This window comes from Buceros rhinoceros, unplaced genomic scaffold, assembly GCF_000710305.1.
Source record: "Buceros rhinoceros silvestris isolate BGI_N320 unplaced genomic scaffold, ASM71030v1 scaffold6196, whole genome shotgun sequence".
In the NCBI taxonomy this organism is placed as follows: domain Eukaryota; kingdom Metazoa; phylum Chordata; class Aves; order Bucerotiformes; family Bucerotidae; genus Buceros; species Buceros rhinoceros.
In genome coordinates this window covers 2,097-6,686 of record NW_010419234.1, presented here as the reverse complement: position 1 = coordinate 6,686, position 4,590 = coordinate 2,097, and the positions used below count along the sequence as shown (strand labels likewise).

General features: G+C 40.9%; 1 protein-coding gene across 1 annotated transcript in view; it reads right to left on the bottom strand.

Annotated features, from left to right (window-relative positions):
• The window catches only part of SLAIN1 (SLAIN motif family, member 1), a 50,897-nt gene extending 47,352 nt beyond the window's left edge, over nt 1-3,545 (bottom strand). Inside the window, exon 1 of the mRNA XM_010138820.1 lies at nt 3,416-3,545. The gene's annotated coding sequence lies outside the window, so the exon portion shown is untranslated. The remainder of the gene's footprint in view (nt 1-3,415) is intronic.
• Nucleotides 3,546-4,590: the final 1,045 nt, after the last annotated feature.

The following is a 4,590-nucleotide window of genomic DNA, read 5'->3' as shown; positions in this document are numbered from 1 at the left end:
AAGGATGAAAGAGTGGCAAGAACAACATGGAACTCACTGCAACCCCCATTCCCTGCCCCCCTGCACTGCTGGAAGGGGTGAGGTAGCAGAGCTGGGCCTTAGAAGAAGGGAGGGGTGGGGGGAAGGTGTATTTATTTAAACTTGTTTGTATTTATGATGACTAAGATAACGTCCTACTCTGATTCAACAGGTGACTTGATGGTAGTGTTGTTTAAATTGATTTTGTTTCCCCAAGTCAAGTCTTGTCTTTTGCGTGTGACCATAACCGGTGAGTGAGCCCTCCCTGTCCTTTGTCTCAATCCTTGAGTCTTCTGTTTTATATTCTCCTCCCCATCCCACCCGAGGTGGGTAGGAGTGACTGAGCAGCTGCGTGGTTGTTTTGTTGCCAGCTGGGTCGGCTTAAACCACAACAGGTACATTATAAATGTTTTTTGACTGCACATTTAATAATTCTCAAATACATCAGTGTTACTGTTGACTCAGTGCCCAACAGAAGAGGCACAACAAAATTTCAAAACTCCCCCTTGAAGGCATATGGCTAAAAGGGGAATCATAGAATCATTTTGGTTGGAAGAGACCTTTGAGATCAAAGCCAACCATTAACCCAGTACTGGCAAGTCACCACTAAATCAAGTCCCTCAGCATCACATCTACATGTCTTTTAAACACCTCTAGGGATGGTGACTCCACCACTTCCCTTGGCAGCCTGTTCTAGTGCTTGACAACCCTTTCAGTGAAGAAAAGAAGAAAACTCTGTTCGAGGTACAAGTACAAAGTTTGAACTTCAGTACCAGACAAGAAGAATGCCATTCTCACTTTAAAAATTAGGATAAAATTATGTGTATGTATTTATACACATATACTTACTGATAGAGTGCACTGCAAAACAAAAACCAGGGAAGTCATATTATAGAAATCTGTTGTATTTTAAAAAAAATTAGATACTTACAACAATCTCATATCTGGTTTCAAAACTGAATTATGTATCCTTTGTGTAGAAAGGATAAGAAAATCTTTAGAAATGTGAGAGTTAATCAAGTCTAACTGAATTACTAATTAAAGCCATTTTAGCATAGAATTGCTGCACTGGAAATGCAAGTCCATTCCCTCCTTAAACATACTGTTCCCTTAACAGGTTTTATACATGGCATCTAATTTCTCAAAAAACTTTTACAGCACCCAGAAAACGTGCGAATTCATCACAAGTAAAAGATATGGATCAAAGCAACTCATTGTCATAACCTTATGTGTGGCTAGAAGAGACCACAAAAATGCTCAGAGGGCTGGAACACCTCTGCTATGAGGAGAGGCTGAGACAACTGTGGTTGTTTGGAGAGGGAGAGGAGACTCCAGGGATACCTTAACAAGGCCTCCCAGTACTTAAAGAAGGCCTAACAGGAAAGATGAGAAGGGATTATTTATCAGGGAGTGTAGTGATAGGACAAGGAATAACAGTTTTAAACAAAAGGAAGATTTAGATTAGATACCAGGAAGTTCTTCACTGTGAGGGAGGTGAGGCACTGAAACAAGATGCCCAGAGAAGTTGTTGATGCACCATCCCTGGAACTGTTCAAGGACAGGCTGTACAGGGCTTTGAGGAACCTGGCCTAGTGGACGGTGTCCCTCCCCATGGCAGAGGGCTTGGAACTAGATAATCTTTAAGGTCCCTTCCAACCCAAACCATTCTATGACTCTGTGACGTATATCACTCTCTGAGACTTCTGCAGAGAAAGATTTAACTGATAACCAAACAGCAATTTAAATTTTAAACGATAAATTTGCATTTCTAGTGTCTTTATTGCCTATTAAATTTACATAATAGCTTGTAAGAGAAAAATCGGTCACATACTCCTCTCGCTTGTTTACATGTGCATATTATGGACTTCATTCACCTGCCCATACATAGATGATTTGGGCCATCTGAGAGGCCCTTGGGAGGCCAAGATAGCATCAAGGGAACGGCAGATAAAGCAGAGGACCTATGGAAGGTCTGTACCCATCCTGCATGGAAACAAGTCAGCCATGGTAACCAAGGCCATCTCAAATGGAACTAAATGCCTGTGTGGGACAAAATAAAAAGAGCTTCTGCACTGGTGTTCAGCTCCAGGCAGGGATACCCTACACCACATAGACCAGACGGAAGGTGACCAGATGAAAGCTGAATGTCAACCACCCATTACTGTCCACGGAGTCAAGACAGCTACTGACTTCATCCTAAGGCCAACACCTACACCTCATCTCCGACTCTATGGACAAAACTCCCATTGACTGCCAAGCACAGACACAGCTCACACTACAGACACCTGAACCTGAACTCGAGTGTCCAAATCCCAAGCCAAATTCCACTCCAAAGCTAGGTGGGATGATTACCAACACAGGAACCACAGTTTAGCTCACATAACTTCAGGCAAATGAGCTCAATTAAGTATTGCTAGAACAATAAATCATTGTAGAACCTTTTATAGTCAACACGAAGAGACAGATGCCTTCAGAGATGAATGCAGTTAAATGCCTGATTTGGGATAAGGCTAATCCACAGCTACCCATGTCCTCCAAAGCATACAGGAACACGCTCAATCTCTCTTAATGATGCCTGCAGCTAGCTTATACAACCATAAGCTCTTATTGTCATTAGCTTTATTTCCCTTTCCTGTTGTCTGCCCATACTGTTCATTTGCTGCTTCCTTCCCGAGTTATAAACCTTAAGATAACGTCCTACCTTAATCACTTTCTTCAATAACACTTAGATTACAATCTCAATTGGGATTGTAGATGGTAAAAAGGTAGAAATAATGCTGGGTGATATTTACTTAGAACAAAATTCAGCACACCCAGATACAACTCTACAAGTTCACTGTCACTAAACAGCCATCAGATCGATCCCAGTACTCGAGACTACTGAAAGCCCAACAAAGCAGTGCTACCAGTCAAGCCAAGGCTCTTCCTTGTTTGTCCAATACTTAACAAAGCCCCGATACTACATTAGTTGTGGGCAAATATGCCTTCAAAAATTTACAGCACTGTGATACCTTCGGCTTTGCAAAAAACCAAAAGCACTGTTTGTCAAATCTCAATAGCGATACCAATAGTAAAGTTAGCATCAAAGTCTTCTTGTCAAGAGGTCCGCTATTTTAAGCAATGGATAAAAACTGCCAAGTTCAAAAGACCCAAGTTATGCATGGGAAGAAGAGGACAACAAAGGAGGAGAAACCTTTAAAACTAATGCATCATCTGAAAAAAAAAATTCAAATGGTGTTAGCATTTACGTATCAGAGGAAGACTTGTGTACATAGGAAAGAAACCGCATGTCTACCATTTGTAAAGCTTGCTAAATTGTGAAAAGCACCAAACACGAGTGAAATACCAGACCAAAAGTGCCAACTTATGAATGAAGAAATTCAAAGAATAAGGTTACCTTGTTCTAATCTAAAGCACAGGGAACGTTTCGCAGCCTCTATCTCAGGACTTGGATGATCCAGAACACGCCTGCACCACTGCAGAGGACTCAATTTCTCTTGAGGAGTGTGAGTCTTGGTAGGCAAGACGTATAACCTTAACCAAAATACACACAAATATCAGCAAAATATGCAATACTTAAAAGTTTACTTTTGTATTCTCACTTTTCTAGCAACCAGTAATTTGTAACAGAGCAAAACCTTGCAATGTGATATCCAATAAGAAAAATACTCCGAAGTAGAAGAGTTTATGTGAGTTTTCTTCTTCCCTGCTCAGAAAAGGAGGTGGCAAAATACAACCTTTACAGGTCTGGCATGTCAAAACAAATAAATCAGATTTATCAGAAATCAAATAGATTTCTGATTAAAATATTCTGTCTTGTCATTACCACTCTCAGACTTTCAGCACTGCCCAAAGTTCAGATGCATTAGTACACAGAGCAATCAGGTTCTCCTTTTATATTTATCTTTACTAGAGATTAGATAATTTCCATATTTGATTTTACATTTAAATCACAATTTCACTGTTACCTATTTCACTCTTTCACCTGTAACAATTTAAACGACTTGTCAGACAGCTGATTATAATTTAATTTTCATACACAGTATCTTCTCACAGATTAACCAAATGTTGCACAAGTCAGATATTTAAAGACTAGAAAACATTTGCTGAGAAACAATGAAAATCCAATTTCAATATTCAATTCCATCAGAAAGAAAAAAAAAAGCTAGTGTGTATCATTATTCTCAGGCAAGAGGAGGCAACCAGTCAGACGGTCAAATGCATTAGGAAGCCAGGTATCAAGGTAGATTTCACATGGAAATTCTTGAAGCTGGGATCTGTGTTGCTGCTGTTGTCCTTGCAGATTAACGGACACAAGCAAACACCGGTTCACCTGGGAGAGTGCAAATCTCCTGGGAAGGGAGCTATTCCTGGCCACCGGAGACGGCTTGTGGCTCCTTGACCTGACCACGTCTAATCGATGGGGCTGCTGACAGTGAGGCAGAATCTCAAGCATCAGCAAAACACTCCATGGGCTGCCAAGGAAGCTGGCCTGCACATGGAGGGTGCAAAAGCAAAGAGACACACACACACAAAAAAAAGGGACTATGCTTCTCAGGGGACCACTAACAG